This window comes from Trachypithecus francoisi, unplaced genomic scaffold, assembly GCF_009764315.1.
Source record: "Trachypithecus francoisi isolate TF-2019V2 unplaced genomic scaffold, Tfra_2.0 Lachesis_group1, whole genome shotgun sequence".
In the NCBI taxonomy this organism is placed as follows: Eukaryota; Metazoa; Chordata; class Mammalia; order Primates; family Cercopithecidae; genus Trachypithecus; species Trachypithecus francoisi.
The window spans coordinates 151,245,383-151,267,696 of NW_022681454.1; the positions used below are offsets into that span (position 1 = coordinate 151,245,383).

At 38.1% G+C, this 22,314-nt stretch overlaps 1 protein-coding gene across 1 annotated transcript in view; it reads right to left on the reverse strand.

The window, feature by feature from the left end:
* The window catches only part of DCHS2 (dachsous cadherin-related 2), a 273,224-nt gene that overhangs the window by 136,397 nt on the left and 114,513 nt on the right, over positions 1-22,314 (reverse strand). The gene's annotated exons all lie outside the window — the stretch shown is intronic.

Here is a 22,314-nt window from a genome sequence, read left to right on the forward strand (position 1 = left end):
GCATATCTATACATTCAATCACTTCCTTCATTTTATGAATTATATTCAATATATTTGTTTTGGTCAGGGTCTAATCAGGAAAACTGAAACCATCCTAAGAATTTTAGTGGCTATTTAATTAAAGAAACGGATTACACAAGTATGGGAAAGCCAAAAGAATAAGAAGGGGATGATGAACAGTAACTCCAAGAAACTGCGACCTTCTCTAGGGTTGCAGAAACAGAAGGAAAAAGGCAGTATTGCTACCTCTATCAAAAAGCAGAGGAGAGCGAGCCATGGTGTGTCTTGGAGCCCTGAGGCGGCACCGCAGGGCTGGTGTCCACAGCTCCGAGGCATCTCTGTGCTGCTGAGACTCAGTTGTCTCAGAGGGTTAGTGCAGAGCTATGTTCAAACCTTTAAGGGCAGGGCCCAGGAAGTACTCTGGTCACCATGGTGTGGCTGCTGTAACCTGATGAGACCTGGTGAGGGCAGTGCTCACTGTCCAAAAGGCCTTGTGTGGCTGATACAGCTGATAGTGGCACTTCTGAGGAAGATGGTGCAGTTGGTGCCAAAGGACTTGGGAGGAATACTAAACACAGAAGAAAGCATGAAAAAGCCCCTTCTCTCCTCCTCGTGATGTCCACTTTCCTGCCAGTACCTCCCACTGGTGGAATAGATCTGAAAGGCGGCTGTAACAGTGGCTTGGGGCATCAGTCCCCCATCTGGCTGTGCCTTCGCCCAAGATGTCTAGGTCCCAGCTCTGCAGGGCCTCCTCACTAATGCTAAGTTTTGATGATGCCAAATCTTCAGCTTAGTTTCCCCAGCCTAGGGTTGATAGTTGCTTCCATCTTATGTAAACCTCGGTGTTTCCTTTTTTTGCCTTTTCTGTCTTCCATTACCCCCGTAACCAACTGTCTATAGTAAATTATTTCCGTTACTATAAATGTTATTGTTTCTGTTTTCCTGACTGGATGCTGATTGGTACTGATCTCACTTTTTCTACGGGCCTGGCTTAAGTTACTAGTTAGATGAAATAATCACTATGGCTTGAAGGGCTAAGATGTTTGACCAATGTCACCTTGTTCACATGTCAAGGTTCTCCAAGTAAATAAACAAGTGCATGCCGGGCAGACAAAAACTACAAGTCCTAATTATGCCACCCTTACAAAACAGGCTCTTGTTATTCTCTGCCTAACTCCCCCATTGTTTCCTTCATGAAACTGATCATAACCTGCGGTGTTTTCTGTTTTCTTGTTTTTGTTTGTCCCCCTCCACAAGTTAAAGCCCATGAGGGCAAGGACTGTGTCTGTCTCATTCACCACTACCAAACAGGGTCTGGCACAATCCCAGGCTCAGAAAAGGTGCTGGGTAATTATTTGTTGACTGAATTAACAAATGAACAAACCAACCTGGAAAAAATCATGGCTTGAGATTAGTCAGAATTAACAAAGAAGAAAGAAGATGTCTTAGTCAGTTTGGTTGCTATAGCAAAAGTAGCATAGACTGGGTCGCTTACACTTCTGGAGGCTGGGAAGCCCAAGATCATGGTGCCAGCAGATTCAGTGTCTGGACAGGGCTCTCTTCCTGGTTTGCAGATAGCCATCTTCTTGTATCCTCACATGGCAGAAGCAAGCTCTAGTCCCTCTCTTCATATAAGGCCACTCATCCCATTGTGGAGCGCCACTGTTATGACTTAATCGAAACATAATTAACTTCCAAAGACCCTATCTCCTAATTCCATCCCATTAGGGGTGAGGGTTTCAACATACGAATTTTGGAGGGGCACAAACATGTAGTCCATAGCAGAAGAGTAATGTGGTGTCAGAACTCCAGATCAAATATTTACATTACTATACATCTGTAACAATTTAGAGTGTGTGCTACCAAGGCAAGAATAGATAATAGAACGGAACACATAGACCTTACAAAGATGCTAGTCTACTTAAGTGGTAGTTATGATATTAATGAAGGAATTCCTCTAGGTCCTGATGTATTACATTTAAAAATCGGTCAACTCAGAGAGGGAAAATCACCCCACAACTTTGTCCCATGCAATGTAGTTTCAGTGCATAAAATCACTTTTGTGCCTTTGGTAACAACATGTCCTTATTTAGTCAACATATATAATTATTTTTAATACATTACACATGAATTGTACCTAATTACCCATTTAAGAAAGAAAGTCACCAGATCAGGTGCCTATGTAGGTAACTCTTCACGCTTAAAGTCGAATTCATGGGACCCTGAAAAGTAATTTATTGAGCTGCCTCTACTTAAGACCACAAAATTTGTCCCTGGGCAGTGGGAAGATACCTTATGTTCAAAAACTGTAGAGAAATAATTCATAACTCCTAGACACCCATCAAAAAGTCTACCCCATATTTAACTCTACTCATTTGCATTTTAAACCCATACTCCCCCCACCTTGATGTGGAGTATTTACCATAACAAGTTGCAAACTTTGTGTCACAAAACTCAATTTTTAAAATACCCTGATTTTTTATGACAATGTCTGACTTCAGATTTGTATGTATCTAACTCTTGTGAACCTGCTTAGGATGATATATTAAAGATATGTCTGTGACAGAAGACCACTTTAATCAATGCGAGATATTCAGAGGATATAATCATTATTTCGATTTAAAATACGAGTCTCCCTCTTGCATCAGTACTGCATAAACAAATGAGTGACGTTTGTAATGTTTTTAATCCTTCCTTTCAAATGCTATGAATGTTCGATTTCTGATTCTATATGCTAATTTTATGTTCTCTGTGCTAGGTTTATTTGGGAATGATTTTGATTAAATCTTAGCAGAAACAGACTTCCAACATAAACCTGGCATCCTAGATATTTTCCATATGGGAAACAGCTTCTTAAAAGCAAGGCAAGAAATCTATTATTTAGGGTTGATGGAGTAAGAAAGGAGCATGGAGTCAGATTTTTGCATCACATACAACTGGGTTCAAATCTTGGTTCTATCAATCCCTGGTTTGATCTTCAGCAGTTTCTTAAGTGCTCTGAGCTTTCGTTTATCACTTTAAACAGACTGAAGAATCAGACTAATACCATTTACTGTGCAGAACTGCTATGAGGATAAAATTATATTGCATATATAAACAAAGTACTGATGTACTATGGTACAGTACTACAAAGTACTGTAGCATAGTGTCTGACATATACTGACTCCTTAATACAATACTAGTTCCCTTCCTTCTCTCCTAAGGACTACAAGGTATTAGATGGGTAATTCCATGTGCCAAGAAATAACCAATAATGAATGATTTAAAAATATTTCGGGGAAAGGGAAAGTAGGAGGAACTGGAGTAGCATCAATACTTCACTGCAAAGCATGTATAGGAAGTCTGCTGGAAGAGCTGACCAGTGGCCAGTCTGACCCGGCAGCCTGCCACCAAGGAGCATTTTGGAGGAGGCTGCAGTGACTCTCCTTATTCCAACATGTCCAGCCCCTCTACTTAAATACAGATTTCTGGTCCATAGACTTCTCTAAACCAGTCCTGGATGGATGTATATTTTGCATTTCTCCCTCTACTGTAGATGGCGGACTCTTATAGTTTGCATGAGGTTTACAATGTGTTCCCCTAAGTTAATATTTCAAAATCTTTTCAATAAACCTTTCTGATTTTATAAAGCTGGATACTGACACAGGTAGGCAACATGGATGTGGGCCGCTAGTCCCTTTTGGGTAGGCCCACATACATTTCCAGTGGACATAGATGGCTTACTATTATTCTCTCTCATTTTGTCACTTGAAACACTGATCATTTGAGAGAATCAACTCTGAACACCACTATTTACACCAACCCACCACCAACAACAGACATAACACTGATTTAAACATTCAGTTTAAAGGAAATCATTTACTTAAAGCAAAACCCAAAACCCTTGAAGACCTGGACCTAGGGGTGGTCCTCACAGTTGAGGGAGTATCATGTAAAAGTCATAAATTTGGCAATAATTGAGAAAATAATAAAGTGTTATTTTAAGATAGCATAAATTTAGAAAGGTAATATAATAAGTTGGATCATGTCTCATCCAATTTATGTCCACTTGGATCCTCAGAATATGACATTTGGAAAAGGGTCTTTGTAGATATAATTAGTTAAGGATCTCAAGAGGAAATCATTCTGGTTTTAAGGGTGCCCTAAATCCAACGACCAGTGTCCGTACACAAGGAAGGACACAAGAAGACACAGAAAAGAAGGCCATGCAAAAATGGAGACAGAGATGAGAGTTATGCTGCCATAGGCCAAGGAGTGCCAAAGATCACCAACAAACACCAGAAGCTAAGGGGGTCTCCAGAAGCAACTAATGCCCTTGACACCTTGATTTCAGACTTCTGGCTTCCAGAACTGTTAGAGAATAAGATTCTGCTGTCTAAGCCACCCAGGGCCTGGTGCTTTGTTATGGCAGTCCTAGGACATGAATACTGGCAGGAGGCATACAGTGAGGTGTGAATTCTGAAGCCAGACTGTCTCAGTTCACATTTTGGTTGTCACTTTCTTACCACGTTTATGGGCTGTTGATCTTCTTTGGATTCAATTGCTCATTTGTGAAATGGAGGTAAAAATAGTTCCCACATCAAAGGTTTGGCATGACAGTTAAATCAGGCAGTTAATGCTGAATAAATATTGCCAAAAGATAAAATGACAACAAATTTAGTTTAAAGATCTTAATTGGCTTTTATTTGTAATTCTAGAAATGAGAAACACCTCGTTTTATAACGTAGACTATGTTCCAACGAGCTGAGCAAAAGTGGCTGGCTTTATAGACAGAAAAGGAAAGCAGAAACAGGGAACAAAAAGTCGTTTCACAGTTACTTTCCTTGCAAAGGTTAAATCAGACGGGACTTTCTTATCATGCCAGCTAAAATTGGCTCATCTGGGGATTTGGCTATTTATTATCCCTCTCTCGATCCTGATTTCTTGGAAGATGAAATAAACAGCTTCATTTCAGCTTGGTGGCCATGAAACTTTAGCATGAGTGATGCCGTTTTGGTCTGGTCTGTTGGGCCTAGTGCAGGAGCTCCATTCAAACCAATGGCTTCCTATAAATTTCATTTAATAACACTCATTATGATTTACAAACTGTGTCTCTATGTCCCTGTATCTTCAAAAGCATATTATTTCTGCCTTCTTCTTACTTCATGGGAAGATTTGTGACAATGGATATGAACTAATACTTTTATAAACATGGTGAATATGACTAAGCCCATGTTTCTATTATTACTATCCTTTCATGTCTACTTAGGATTCAACAACTAAGAGAAATCACAGCCTTTATGGTAAAACTCGTGCATTTTTTTGTGGGACAGTTGTAACCAAATGCTGATTCACATGATATATATTTCAATGTGTTGCTATGATTACTTTAAGAAAATAACAGATAGTTGATGAATACTATTTAAGTAATAAACCAGAAGCCTTATTTTGGAGTTTTTGAAAAATGAAAGTTAGAAAATGCATAGCTAATTCCAGAAATAAAATATTTGTGAAATGATGATAAATAAAAATGCCTTCCTCTTCCTTTAATTTCATTCTACAGCCTTGGTTCTATCTCAGAAACTGGAATCTGCTCATTTGAAGTTTTCTATTGTGATAAGGTGAGCAGGTCCTGGCTGCTCCACCTACTGATGTTACTTGATAGAAATCATGAAACTTTTCTTGGCATCTGCTTCTTCATTGGAAATATAAGGAAACGCATAGGCTCTACCTTACGGAGCTCTGAGGAACTCAGCTGACAGGATACAAGTAAAGAAAAAACTACAGCATGAGCACATGGTGACTGTTCAATAACTTCCTGAAAAAGTTGTTCTTATCTCCAAGACATTTTACCCTGAATTTCTTTTTAATTACTTTAACATGAAAAATCTCATCACAGTCCACAACTTAGATTATACATTTAACAAGTAGCACCACAAACAAACAAATCATTGGAAAACATCTCTGCAGAAAGAACTGCAAAATTAAAGAACAATCTGTGAAGAGCTATAGTTTTTTAAAATTTTTTTCAACTTGAAGGTGACATTGTACATCTAGGCTTTGCCAACTGACTACTTTCTGAGGCTGATTTGAGTCATGTGCACACACTGGTCCCCAGATACACAAAACAGAAGCAAGGCCTTGGCTTACAGTGACATTGCATCTGTAAGAGTAATGCTAAATACCTGCTAGTTGGTATCTTTTACATCTTAGATATTTACTTTTATTCTAAAGCCAACCTACATATCCATAACTGCACAGCAACCATGTATACATCTATATACAAGTAAAATTCAGAACTTTAACTAGAAAAAGGTGTGGAATTTTGTGATTTTGATTTTTAGGCAACACTTACCATCTTTTTTTTTTTTTTTTTTCACTATCAATCTCATCACAAAAGGTATAATCACATGTATTTTGTATACTGGAAACTAAATTTACCAATATTAACTTTAGGTAGAAGATGTCAGAAAATCCTTTCAATGTTATTTTTGACCTTTATTTTCACCAACAGCAACAGGTTAGTCTCCATTAAAAAGATGAGCTTTACAGAAGTGAAAGGTTTTGAAAATTATCTGAGAAGTCAGATCTCAGGGAAAATGCAGAAAAAGAAGGGATGGCCAGAGGTTCAGGAAGAGGGACACCCACTGGCCATGCCTTCAGGAGGTTCTTGTTCTGGTTTGCTGACATGAAAGCTATGTCAAGGAAACTGCCTTCTAGTGATGAAAAGGTTCATTTAGAGAATGGCATTTGTGATGGGTTTGTCTTATGTTCAGCATGACCAACAAGAAGCAGAGAGATTTGGGGGAATGGTGGACAACAGGGGGAAAAAGGGGGGCAACTGAAGGAAAAGCTTTTAAGTGACTCCAAAAAAATATGTACCAAAAGGTGGTCTTTATCAGGAAATGCTAATAAGGGATTACACTACAGGATCTCAATGGGAGTGTAAAGAGGAGGCATGTGGGCAAAATTTGGAGGGGGTTATAGTCTGCAAAACATATTCAAATACTTGCTGTTTTTATAATACCATTCAAAAATTACAGAAATTAATGCAATTGCAATAAAAACATTACAAAAATATTTAGAGTAGTATAAATACTGAAAATAGAAATCTATAGATGACATAGGTTTAGCAGATTGAAAAATACTGCCTTCATAAACAGTTTCTTCTGAATAGGTGCCTTCTTATTTATACAATAGTTTTTAGCTATTCAATATATTTAACCTCCAAATCAGTGGTCCTCAATCTTTCTGGCACTAGGGACTGATTTTGTGGAAGACAATTTTTCCACAGGATAAGGGTGGCGGGGGAATAGTTTCAGGATAAAAGTGGTCCACCTCAGATCATCAGACCTTAGTTAAGATTCTCATATGGAGCGTGCAACCTAGATCTCCTGCATGCATAGTTCATAATAGGGTTAGTGCTCCTATAAGAATCTAACGCTGGCACTGATCTGACAGGAGGTAGAGCTCAGGTGGTAATGCTCACTCACATCCCACTGTGTGGCCTGGTTCCCAACATGCCACAGACCAGTACCAGTCAGTGGCCCAGGGGTTGAGAACCCCTACTCTATGAAGGCACTGATTGCTTTTAGGCATTTTGCTATTTCTATGAATTATGTATATTAGGCAATTGAAACACAGTTATAGCTAGGTGCTTCCAACTCACCTGACTATAGCATGAACTAACTCCACACACACACACACACACACACACACACACACACACACACAGACTTGCATACACACACAAATTATGAACTGTTTATTGCTGGACATGTTTGTCCAGCAATAAAAGGCTTACTATTATTATTTGTTTCATTAAGTTTTTATTTTCTATATGGACTTTCAAGGATTTCTAGTTCCCCCCTAGTGCCATCACCCCACAAGTCACTCCAACCTGCCAGACTAAATATGGGATCTTCTCTAAACTAATAAGGCTGAGATAATAAGAAGCAACAGCTTGCTTTATCCTCATCCTCTGACAAGCTCAGCCTTCTGGGAAGAGATGAGTAGCCACCCCCTCCAATTGCAGAAGGTGTTGAATCTAGAATCTAGTTGTCCTTTCAGAAAAATCAAGTGTCCAGATAAAGACTCCCTTACCTGTCTTTGTAAATGCTCCCAATTTCTGGTAAATGCAGAGCTTCCTCTGGTAAATGCAGAGGAAAGTTAAGTTCCTCTTAACTTTATAAAATTAAGTATAAAATAAAACAAACACAGACAGATAATTTACATCTTGCAGACCATCGCTGAAAGGACTACTAAAGGAAAGTTTTGTGTTCTAGCACTAGGGACTCTGACTAACCTTCCTCCTGAAAGCAAGCGCTCTATAAAATATAAAAACACATCCTCATAAATGCTTCAATAAATTGACAATAAAGAAGGCAAAAAGTTTAAGTGATGTCAGAAACCTAAGAAGCAGCATATTGAATTTGGCTTTGGCCCTCAGGGCATTCGCAAAATCCTAGTGACCTTAAACTTTCCTTTTATTGACCTTGTAGAGCTCATAGGGGCAGAAGACAAGACCAGAGCCGTTCGCGGGTAGGAGTAGACTGGGGATGGAGAATCTCACAAGACTTTCTCCAATAAAATTAGGTCCACAAAGTTTTCAGTTTAAGGGTAAACTAGAAATAAGCTCCTGTATCCCCAGTAGATTCCAACTAAAATTGTCTGGCTTGAAATTCAGTGATAAATAAGAGGTGGCAAAAATTTCCTTTGAGAATTCCTAACTAAAAACCAGCATCACACCAGTTTGTAGTCTGAACTCACAATATAGGATGAGGTGAAAAATTTCAAGCCAAGAATTTAGATTAAAATGGTAGGAGGAAGTATGTCTCTAGGACACTCGGGCAAAAGAAACACATACTTAGATACCTTCTAAAGAAACCCACCTTCACCGAAGGGTTCAAAGAATTCTCTCAGATAAAGATCCAAGCCCACAATTTTTTAAAAAAGCACACAAAAAATGAGGAAATATGTCAACATGAGTGAGACCAAGAACTAGTGGCAGATTTAAAGGGGGAAAGACTTCAGAAAAGACAAACAGACAAAATGCTCTAGTTGAAAGACAAACATGATCAGAGTGGATTTCAAAATAAATCCAACCATATGTTGTGTATAAGAAGCACACCTGAAACAAAAGAATATAGACAGGGTGAAAGTGAAAGACAGCCAACTGGAGGTCATCTCCACCCTCGTGTTCCCTGACTCCTATCACCTATCGGAGCCATGAAGACCCCTTGCTCTTTGTCTCTTTCCTTTTGCAATATGACAGTTTTCTTTTTGCCTTCCCTAACAATCCCTTGGACTTTTCCAATGGTCCTTCCTCCTCCTCAGACTTCTAAGCATTCCTCTAGTGAAGTACTATGCTCTTTGTTCTATTCCCTGGAGGGTCGCAAAGGGTGTCTCCTGACCACCTGCATTAAAATCATTTTGGCTACCTTGTAAAAATAGAATTTCCTGGGTGATTACCCAGACATTCTGATTTTTAGATTTGGGAAAGGATCTAGGAATTGCATTTGTAACAAGCTCCACCAGTAATTATTATATACTCTAAAGTCTGAAGATCATTTTTTAATTATTGTTTTTATTTTTCAGACAGGATTTCACTGTGTCACCCAGGCTAGAGTGCAGTGGTGCCATCTCAGCTCACTGCAGTCTCTGCCTCCTGGGCTCAAGTAATCCTCCTACATCAGCCTCCAGAGGAGCTGGGACTACAGGCGTGTGCCACCACACCCAGTTAACATTGTATTTTTAGTGGACACAGGGTTTCACCATGTTGCCCAGGCTGGCCTCAAATTCCTGGGCTCAAGCCATCTGCCTGCCTCAGCCTCCCAAAGTGCTAGGATTACAGGCGTGAGCCACTGCACTCAGCTTGAAGATCATTTTTATGTACTCTTTCTTTCAAAATATTCATGTTTTCATGGTTTTAAGAGTTGTTAATACTTTATTTCCCCTGTCATCTCATCGAATTTACAGTTCTGTACTTTAGGTGGCACTTTTTTTTTTTTTTTTTCCAAGATGGAGTCTCACTCTGTAGCCCAGGCTGGAGTGCAGTGGTGCGATCTTGGGTCACTGCAAACTCTACCTCCCGTGCTCATGCCATTTCTCCTGCCTCAGTCTCCCAAGTAGCTGAGACTACAGGTGCCCGCCACCATGCCTGGCTAATTTTTTGTATTTTTAGTAGAGACGGGGTTTCACCATGTTAGCCAGGATGGTCTCGATTTCCTGACCTCATGATCCACCCACCTCGGCCTCCCAAAGTGCTGGGATTATAGGCGTGAGCCACTGCACCCAGCCTAGGTGGCACTTCTAAGGCATTTGTCAACTTCATGTCAACTGGATCATCAATCACCTTAGTTAAAATTAAGAAATTATGCATGACTCATCCTTTCATTAATAAATCCAATTAGTTACAACTCATATTGTTTTCCTGTAAAATATCCTTAAGTTCCTTTTGCTCTGTTTTTATTGCTTTCTCTTTAGTACAACCCTCATTACACGTGGATTTTTATAACTAGTTTTTCTATTCAAATGTTCTAGTCCTACAATCCATCTAGGATACTGCTACCAGAATAATTTTCCTTAAATATCACTTTCACCATATCACAATGATGCTAAATATCTTCATATCATTCCTTAGTTCCAGCAATAATCAAATTTAAACTACTCTGTCAGGCTTTTGAACTTCAGAATCCAGTCCACTCAATGTGGCTTCCCATCATCCAGTAGTCCATACTTTCTCTATCAGACATGCTGCTCTCCTGCTGTTGAATGCATGCAGCAAGTATGATAACAAAGCACAACTCATGGCAGGCAATCACAGAGTGATTTTTTAAAAAAAAATTTAAATGTATGTTGTGCAGCTAGCTGTTTTTCCCCTACTCCTAAGAGAAGATTTAGGAAGCACCTACGCCTTCCACAGCTGCCATCAACCGGTTAAAATTCTTATTTGCAGTGATGAAACAGTCTCAATTTAATACTGATGTTAGAAGTGCTTGAACCAGAGTGACTCCATCTTGAATAGGGGCTGAGTAAAACAAGGCTGAGACCTACTGGGCTGCATTCCCGGGAGGTTAGGCATTCTTAGTCACAAGATGAGATAGGAGGTCAGCACAAGATGCCAGTCACAAAGACTCTGCTGATAAGCAGGATGCCATAAAAAAGCAGGCCAAAATCCACCAAGACCAAGAAGGCAATGAAAGCAACCTACGTCATCCTCCCTGCTCATTATTTGCTAATTATAATGAATTAGCATGCTAAGAGGCACGCCCATCGGCACTATAATTTACAAACGCCATGGCCACGTCAGGAAGTTACTCTATATAGTCTAAAAGGAACAGAAACCCTCGATTTGGAGAATTTCCTATCCCTTTCCCAGAAAACTCAGAAATAATCCATGCCTTGTTTGCCATATAATTAAGAAATAACTAAAAATATCCAACCAGCCACCCTCAGGGCTGCTCTGCCTATGAAGTAGCCACCCTTTTATTCCTTTACTTTCTTAATAAACTTGCTTTCACTTTACTCTATGGACTTACCCTGAATTCGTTCTTGTGTGAGGTCCAAGAACCCTCTCTTGGGGTCTAGAACAGGACCAGCATTCCGGTAACACTGTCACATACATAATGATATTTTGGTGAACAACCGCCCACTCTCTTATGATGGTGGTCCCATAAGATTATAATGGAGCTAAAAAATTCCTGTTACTTAGTGATGTCATAACAGTCCTAACGTCATAATGTAATGCATTACCCATGTGCTTGTGGTTATGTTGTAAATATACCTACTGCACTGTCAGTTGTATAAAAGTATGGCACATGCTTATGTACATAAGTACATAATTAAGTATATGATACTTGATATGACAATAAATGGCCATATTACTGGTTTATGTATTTACTGTACTATACTTTTTATTATTTTAGAGTGCTTTTCTACTGATTGAAAAAAGAAGTTAATTGTAGAACAGCCACAGGCAGGCCCTTCAGGAGGTATTGCAGAATGCATTGCTATCATAGGAGATGACAGCTCCATGTGTGTTACTGGCCCTGAAGACCTTCCAGTGGGACAAGATGTGGAGGTGGAAGGCAGTGGTATTCTTGATCCCGACCCTGTGTAGGCCTAGGCTAATGTGTGTGTTTGTGTCTCATTTTTAATTAAAAAGTTAAAAAAAAATTAAAAACAGAGAAAAGCGTACACAATAAGGATACAAAGAAAGAAAATATGGTTGTACAGCTATACAACATGTTTGTCTTTCAAGCTAAGTGTTACTACAAAAAAGTCAAAAACTTAAAAAAAATTTAAAGTTTATAAAGTTAAAAAGTTATCATAAGTTGAGGTTATTTTTGAAGAAAAAATTTAAAGAAATTTGATGTAGCCTAAGTGTAGGGTTTCTAAAGTTTACAGTCGTGTACAGTAATGTCCTACATCTTCACATTCATTCACCACTCACTGTCTCACCCAGAACACCTTCCAGTCCTACAAGCTTTATTCATGATCGGTGCCCTATACAGGTGTAACATTTTAAATCTTTAATATTGCCTTTTTACTCTACCTTTTCTATGTTTAGATATACAAATACTTACCATAGTGAAACAGTTGCCTATAGTAGTCAATGCAGTAACATGCTATATAGGTTCGTAACCTAAGAGCAATAGGCTGTACCATACAACCTAGGTGTGTACTGGGCTACGCCATCTAGGTTTATGTAAGTACACTTGTTGATGTTCACACCACAATGAAATCACCAAATGATGCATCTCTTAGAATGTATCCCCATTCTTGAGCAATGCATGACTAAAATTAAATATAAAGGACCACGTAACAATCCAAATTCTAAACTTACTTTTAAGTTTGGAGGGGCACAGGCTACAGGTCAGAAGTAGTTGGCTTCTCTCTTTCCTTATCTAGTAGTTGTTTTCTTCCTTCATCATTTTGTTAAACTAAATCTCTGACTCATCCAGGATTAAAGCAAGGGAGAAGAAAAGGAGGAGAGAGGGCCAGAAATGTTCTTTCTTGACAAGCACTAGTCTAATAATCTAACATCAACAACCCTTTGGCCTGTGAAGTTGTTTAAAACTCACTTTCTCATATAGGTGTTTTCATGGCCTTTTCGGTGAATGCTTCTGACTCTGGCTTTTTTGGAGAAGGCTAACCTCTACTTGAAGTGCCTTAGCAGAGGTAAAATCATCTCTATTTAAACTGTTCATTACTTCCTTGTCTGCTGAAAAGTTGACAGTACTCAGAATTTCTACCTCTGGACTGTAGACTCCTAATTAGGGAAAAGGAGCCAAGCTGGTGGGAGCAGGTAAAAGCAAAAAGAAAAAGCAGGTAAGGTATGAATCTGCCTTTCTTCATGATCCAGGACACATAGCACTCATGTGCAAATAACTCACAATCTTACTGAGCCCAGCTATCACCACACACTTGGATGATAGTAAAACGCAGGTTAGTTCACTGAAACCTTGGTGTTATCAGTACTGCACAAAGCCCTCTTTAGCACATCACACAAGCACCATCTTATAAAATCCCCAGCATGCTTTTGTCTCCTTACAGTCAGCTCCTTTCTTGCTGACCTGCCCAGTGTACTCTTGCAATGTATTTTCATACTTTCTTGAATAATCCTGCCTTTCTTTACCTACAACTGTCCTGGTAAATTCTTCTTACTGCCCATGCCACTGGCCCCAGATGGTTGCTGATCACTTGCAGTATGGCCCTTTCTGGACAGGGCCTAAAAACAACTCTATACTAGCTCTCCCTCACAAATGATCCATATTCAGAAGAAAAAACTAATACTCTTTGCACCTACAAACTCCTGGAATGTGGTGTGTCTCCACTTCAGAAACTTATCCTTTATTCTGTCAGTCATTCCTTTCTTCAGATTTCTCAGGTGAGAATCAGACATGAGCCTCCAGTTAGCCAGCAGATTGCAGGGAACACATAGTAAGTTCTCTGAGTAGTTGGTAAGGTGCAGGTACCCCATCCTGGTACCCACAAATCAACAGCAGCTCTCTCCAAATTATCAACCTTTTATACTATTGACATGATGGATCTCCTTTGTAAATCTTGCATAAAGTCTAGTATCTCTGTGTAACGTAGAATTTGTATATATCTTAGTTTCTTGGTCCAAACTTATATTTTCATTTCTCATTACAAATGCTTAATAATTTCCATCTTCATGTATATTGTTTGCCTCTCTGGAATCTATCTATTCTTCCCCAACTTGCTTATCTAAATCTGAGCTATCCTGCAAGGTTGTGCTCAGGTTCCATCTTATTCATGCTCCCTTGCCTGGCTGTTTTAGATTTTCCAGCAATCTCTTTGGAAGCCCTACACTACTTGCAGAAGTTACTGTAATCAATACATAAAGTTTGCCCTTAGCATTTCTTTTTCATGAAAGACAAATACAGGCACCTTCGTGATACAGTGACTCTATGGCCTACAAACTTAATTGTACTTGAAATACAAAAATATCTTTGATAGCCGGGCGAGGTGGCAGGCGCCTATAGTCCCAGCTACTCGGGAGGCTGAGGCAGGAGAATGGCGTAAACCCGGGAGGCGGAGCTTGCAGTGAGCTGAGATCCGGCCACTGCACTCCAGCCTGGGCGACAGAGTGAGACTCCGTCTCAAAAAAAAAAAAAAAAAAAAAAAAATCTTTGAAAAATGTGCTGACCCAAAGAGTGGCTTATAAATCTAAGAGAAGTGGGACAAAGAGAGGCAAATGTTAGGCATGCACATCTAGGTTCATTAAATTTCTTTGAATGAATATTCATCACTTAGAAGAGAAGGGAAGTATTAGGATAAAGCTGGTTGTTCCACATTATATATGCTGAATATTTCAAACATTCACTTTTCAAAACATTTATATATAAAGAGGAGCTAGAAAATCCATTTACTTGAATCTAACATTATTTTTTTCAACTTTATTGAGTATAACTGACTAGTAATTGTATATTTGAATCCAACATTCTTTTTTTTTTTTTTTTTTTTTTTTTGAGACGCAGTCTCGCTCTGTCGCCCGGGCTGGAGTACAGTGGCGCGATCTCGGTTCACTGTAACCTCCGCCTCCCGGATTCACGCCATTCTCCTGCCCCAGTCTCTCGAGTAGCTGGGACTACAGGCGTCCGCCACCAGGCCCGGCTGATTTTTTGTATTTTTAGTAGAGATGGGGTTTCACCGTGTTAGCCAGGATGGTCTGGATCTCCTGACCTCGTGATCCGCCCGCCTCCGCCTCCCAAAGTGCTGGGATTTCAGGCGTGAGCCACCGCGCCCGGCCTGAATCCAACATTCTTAAATAAACTAAGCTCTCTATTAGAAGTTGAGGGGCCAGAAAACATGTAACCTCCATATTTTTAATTAATTGTTTACTATATATAAATATGCAAATGTGTAATGTATGTGTATATCATAATTCATGTTATTCATTAATAAATAATAAAATCATAAATAACATGAATAGCTCTTTGCCTATATATTGGTCAGAGTAAAATTTATGACACTATATTTTAATACTTTAAAGTACAGTGATTATTTAGCTCACATTTTCATGACACTTGCAAATGGTAATTAACCACCAGTGCAGGGACCAACATTAACTTTAAAAAATGTTGTTAATTAATTCACAGAGCACTGGTTATTTTCTATTTTAATGACTGCTTGGATTTATACATGGCAATTATAATATATAATGTTTGTCTATGCTCTTCATCTTGTCACTTTTAATTTAAACAGGGGAAACTTGTAATGAAAAAATTTTTTGAACAGATGCAGTACTAAGCGAACTTAAAGATATATATGTGTATATATAATCATTCTCTTCCACTAAGCAATACTGACTTTCAGAATAAAATATCCTGGAAAAACAGAATTTTTAACCAAGGTAGCAACTCGTTAATTAGAAAATAATCAGTAAATCATTACTAAAATTATTCATTACTAAAATTGTAAGCTATAAAACAGTTAAGAACAAAAATAAGCACAAAAGCATGACTTTCAACAGATATGGAGTTTATAAGTGAGGTTCTCTCACAAACAGATACAAACCAAAAACTATCGGATTTCAATACCAATTTCTTATTAGTTGTAGATATTTATGACGTCTGTCCTATATTCAGTTTGTGAGAATATAAAAATTTATTCACCAAATAGATTACATTGTGCTATTTATTTTGCACACAAATCTTAGCGACTAAGTAGTATTGGCTGAAAAAACTAGAATGGATTTGAAATTCTATCTCATATTGAGAATTTTTAAAAATTCTCAAGAAAAATGTACCTGTTTTGGAAAAGTTCACTCAATTGGAAAGAGTGAATAAAATTCAACAGATAATTGGTGTTTAGGTAGTCTCATAAAGAAACTCTTGTCACAATGAGAGATCACTTTCTATCTTATTTAGTTGAATCAATAGAACCTATATTTATCTTAGCTTCATCTTTCATGTATTTTTAAGTCATAATAATGAAACAAGCCTTGAAATGGAAGTGCAAAAAGTAAATTCAAGTGTCAGATTTACTACTGTGTCTTTGAGTAAGTCACTAAGACTTTTAGTCTTCAGTCTCTTAATCTGCAGATGAGCATAAAAATATTTGCCTTGTTTATCCCATGTAATTAATGTAAGACTCAACAGGCAATGCTACACGTGGAAAATACACTGAAAAGTATTATTAACTAAAACAGAGCAGCACAGGAACAGATCACAGGTTTAGAATGGGATTCAAGTCCAATTCCACCATCACCAACAGTGTACCTTTAGATAAGTCACCAAACCCCTTCCAGCCTCAATTTCTTTCTCCACAAAATGAGGAAGCTTATTTTAAGGGTCTTTCCATCTTTATGAGTCTGTGATCTGGTACTAGAGAAGCTAATGAAGAAATTCTCTAACATGCTTTTGTTTCCTATGAAAGTGACATACACTGATTAGGTGTTCATGATTAATTTTAGACTCTGTCTTGCAAATAAGAGAAAGTCATCATTTATTTGGCAGGAACAGGCTCATATTCCTTATGAAATGAGGTGTGGTATTAATTTATTAACTATACACCAGAATGTTCAATGTTAAATGTGGGAAGGTGGCATTCATGAAGAATTACAAGAATCATTATATGGTATAAAATCTGAGCATAAAACTAACATTGGAAAAGAATCTGCCCTTGAAATACAGAAAACAAATCTGTACGGCATTACTTACAGTCTATGTTAAAATCTACCCACCCCATACAAACAAAAGATTACAACTAAACACTGAGGCACAGCTGCCCTTGTCTGGCAGCTTGATATCCTTTTAATTAGTTGTTTTTCTGTAGTGCTAAACTTGGATTTTGTGTACACAACTAAACATAGAACAGACAAAGGCTAAGCAGCACAAGCTTGTTGCTGTAAGTGCCACAGGAGCAGGGATTCTTGTCTGTTTTATTCACTGATGTATCCCAAACACCTAGAACACGGCCTGCCGCATCATAAACACTGAATAAATATGTATCAAATAGATGAACTGGCTTCCATTTATTCCTTGAATAGATAAGCTACATTCTCTTTATGATTTTTATTGATTTGCATTTATATCATTAACATGCTTCTATTAAAAAAAAGAGACAAACCACAAGATTTAACCAAAGGTTGCCCGAATAAAAGAGATAGTTTGGGATGACAACAAATGACCAACACAAAAGCTTGAAACCTATCTGTTACCTTAAAATGATCTGAATTCCTCCAACCTCAAACCTTAGCATTATGCAATATACCCAGGTAACTTAACCTGCACATGTGTCCCCTGAATCTAAAATAAAAGTTGGGAAAAAAAAGTAGTTTCTTCCAGTGTAAAACTACAGAATAAATAGGACAAACCTCAAAGGTGAAGAACTGCTCTTTTCATGTTACTAAAGAGAGCACTTCAAACAATGGAGGAAGAAATCTACATATAATTCACAAAATGGGATTAAAAATACATGAAAAAAGAGCTATTAATAAATATGCCTCTTGTGTTTCTTCCCTTTAAAACTCAAAACAGTGTGGTCTGCCTTGTGCCCACATCAAAGAAAGCCAGTGAACTAAGAATAAGAGAAATGAAGGCTCAATTCAGTATCTCTCTCCTGGCGCCTAAACACATTTTACAAAAATGTTCTTTGAACCAACAACAAACCCAGAAAACCAGAAACAGAACAGGAAGATAAACCCACAAGAGAAAACAACCATTACATCGTCACACCCCATTCTAGTTTTCTCCAAAACATTTTTCATACCAGATGAACACAGTAAGTCAAAGAGCTCTATTTTTAATGCATGAGTCTTGGTTGTGGCATAACATATCAATGAGAAATCTTTTGTCTTCAGGAAAACACAAGCCTATAACAGAAAGCATGTAAGTTTATCAAATAGCATGTCTGATAGAGAAAACATCAAAATGAAAGAATGAATGAACCAGTGTGCAAATGAATATCTCTAAGAGAGAATTCTATAGTAATTCAGGAAGAAGTAGCAATGTATAAATGGGCTCATCAATTCTCAATATTCTTCTCATATGATACAACAGCTCAACCTGCCTATATAAGAACTTAGGATAAAAAGGAAGAAGGAAAGTTAAAAGGTGTTGAGACTAGCTTGAAGAATTTCCATTGTCAAGGGCAGGGAGTTATTTTGGAAGATAATAGAATAAATCCAGAGACAAAGGGAGGTGAGAAAAAGTAAAGCACCACCATAGGTAGGCTGGAGAGAAATTCTAGGGAGAGTTTTGAGGAAACGTGGGGATAGGCCATTGAGTCACTTACCATGTTGTGATTCAGAAAGAGGATTTTAAACAAAGTTTTGCGCCATATATCAATGAAACTCCCATGCAATTTTTAGGAGGCTGTAGGAAGGATTTAAGATACTTTTAAAATATTTCTAGATGTTATTTATTCATTTATTCCACAAATATATGGTACGGGCACTTTCTTAGGACTGTGTTTACATTGGCAGCCTCTGTAGAGACCAGCCATATGATGGAAGCAAGAAAGTCGAGCTTTATGTAGGTTCCTGAAAGAAAATATCCAAAGAAGAAGACTACAATTGAGCCTTGAACAACATGGGTTTGAACTGCGTGAGTCCACTTATACACGGATACTTTTCAATAACAGTTACAAGTATGCCTGCCTCTCCTGCCTGCCCTTTCACTTCCTCTGTCTCTACCACCTCCGCCACCCACGAGACTGAAAGACCAACCCTTCCCCTTCCTCTTCCTCCTCAGCCATCTCAACACGAAGATGAGGAGGATGAAGACCTTTACTTAATGAATAGTAAATATGTTTTCTCTTCTTGATGATTTCCTTAATAGCAACTTCCCATCTCTAGCTAACTTTATTGTAAGAATACAGTATAAAACACACAAAACACACAAAATATGTGTTAACCCACTATTTATGTTATGGGTAAGGCTTCCAGTCAGTAATAGGCTATTAGCAGTTAAGTTTTGCAGGAGTCAGAAGTTATGCACAGATTTTCAACTATGTGGCGGGTCAGCATCTCTACCCTCTGCATTGTTCAAGCGTCAATTGTGTATTCTAATACTGCTTCTTGTTCTATTCTTTGAGAACATCCTTGTATAGAAAATGTGTTACAGTTATTACGGAAAAAAGTATGGAGGTTCCTTTAAAAATTAAAAATAGAACTAAAATATGACCCAGAAAGTCTACCTCTGGTACATATCCAAATGAAAAAAACAGTCAGTATGTCAAAGATATATATTTGCACTAGTATGTTCACTGCAGCATTATTCGCAATAGCCAAGATATAGAATCAACCAAAGTGTCTCTCCATAGATAAATGGATAATGAAAATGTGGTATATATATATACAATAGAGTACTATTCAGTCTTAAAACAGGACAGCCTATCATTTGTGACAACAATGGATGAACCTCAAGGATATTATGCTAAATAAATAAGCCAGGCACAGAAAGACAAATACTGCATGATCTCACTTTTATATGTGGCATTTAGAAATATTGAACTCATAGAAACAGAGAGTAGAATGGTGGTTGACAAGGGCTGGGGTAATTGGAGATGTTGGCCAAAGGGTACAAAGGTTCAGTTAGACAGGGTAAGCTCTGAAGATCTATTTTACAGTATTAATAATAATGTATTAATAATAATATATTCTATACTTGAAAGTTGCTAAGAGAGTAGATCTTAAATATTCTCACCACAAAAAGTTCTAAGTGTGAGAGGTGATAGATATGTTAACCAGCTTGATTTAATCACTTCACAATATACACACATCAGAACATCACCTTGTATGTCATAATTATATACAATGTGTTTTCAGTTGCTGTCAACCAACAGATGAACTTTCAGAACTCAGCCATTCAACTTGGGGGCAGCCTGTTCACCGGACAACTTTTTCCCATAGCTAGTCACGATGTTTTTTCATTCTCTTCTAAAGGTTAAAGTAAAGCACTACCAGGCCTCATGAATTTCTCATGAGTTATGATTAAGTGCGACCAAATTCCAAGCACTATTTGACTGAGAAATGTCTTCAATCTAAATACACGGGTATCAAAACGGCCAACAATAACAACCCAAGGCTATTTCCATATAAATTTGGTCTTTGCTTAAAAATAAAATTCCATGAAAGCTCCCTAAGATAATGACCCACACAGAGCGTTTTCCACGATTAACAATGGCATTTGTGTTATGGTCGCTGCCAGGAAGGGAAGCATGAGTCTGGCTTCGGCCAGGACAGCAAGAAAGATCTCTTCTAAAAACAGAATATGGTATAGCTCATTCTTCCAGATCTTCCAGGGGAAACTGAATGATGAGTGTGTGAATGTCTTTTTAAAACAATCTGTGAAATGCTTTTAGATCCTGTGCCCTGATTACTGGCTGACCTATATATTTTTGGCAATGCTAGTGCCTTAGAGGACCTGACGATTTGATGGGCAGTTAAGTCCTCAGTTAAGATGAATTTTGAAAAAGCTGAGATTAAGCAGACTAATTTTCCACAAAAGTATTTTCTTCTGATCTTTGAAATGTTAAAAGGGCCACATCAGTGTATTATTTTGAGCAAGGAAAGTTTTGTCTTACAAAGACTGCCAGTATAAACAACTAATCCCTGGCCAGACAAAGCACAGTTTTCAGGCAGAAGCATCGGCTCTCTACCTAATGGGGCTGGGTGAGAGGGCCCACTCACACAGCACGTTAGATTTCCTGTGTAAATTATCATTTTTTCTACTGTATATGGCTGTTACAAAGCATGTTGTGAAGATCCAGTAAGACAATGTGCAGAAAATATCTAGTGTAGCATCTGACATTATCATTATCATTACAATAGAAACACATTCTACCCATTGTTTGGATCAGGTGGAAAAATGCAAAAGAAAACAATTCTTTTTTGTTTTGTTTTTTTGCAGCCTCATTTTTGGACCAGAGTATCTCTAAGTATCTCAAAGGTATTGTAATGTCATATTATATATTTGAAATTTTTTTATGTTCTTATAATCAAATATTTAAACCATTATTTTGTTAGCAACAAAATTCTATTCAAGCTAATGAATAGAAAATGGAAGGTAACTTCTTAAATATTCATTATTTCTAAAGGACAGCTTGCCCACTGGACTTCCTTGGCAGATATGCAATTACCGTTGTAGAGAACTAAAAGGAGCTTTAGGTATCATTTTAAAAACAAGGAAACTAAAACCCAAAGAGACTAAGGAAATGCCAGACCGAGTACAAAGAAAAGGATCTACTTTGGATGCCTGTACAAATGTCTTTGCACTAATCTTAGCTATTAATACATCAAAATGAGGCTCAGTCACCCTCAAGTCACCCTCAGATGGCATGATCATACAAATAAAGGGAAATTAACATTTGCAAGGTAAATACTGGCCAACTGTTTCTACATAAATTATTGCCTTTAGTTCTCTCACAAAAACTTTGAAACATAGGTATTATCAGTGCTACTTTTTTGTTTTTTGTTTTTTTTTGGAGACAGGGTTTTGCTCTGTCACTCAGGCTGGAGGACAGTGGCCTCATCATAGCTTCATAGCTCACTGCAGCCTCAAACTCCTGGCCTTGAGCCATCCTCCCATCTCAGCCTCCCAAGTAGCTAGGATTATAGGAGTCAGCCACAGAGCCCATATAACACTACCTTTTTTTTTTTTTTTTTTTTTTTTTTTGAGACGGTGTCTCTCTGTCACCCAGGCTGGAGTGCAGTGGCGTGATCTCGGCTCACTGCAACCTCTGCTTCCCAGGTGTAAGCAATTCTCTGCCTCAGCCTCCCGAGTAGCTGAGATTACAGGCGTGTACCACTAAGTCTGGCTAATTTTTGTATTTTTTTAAGTAAAGACAGGGTTTCACCATCTT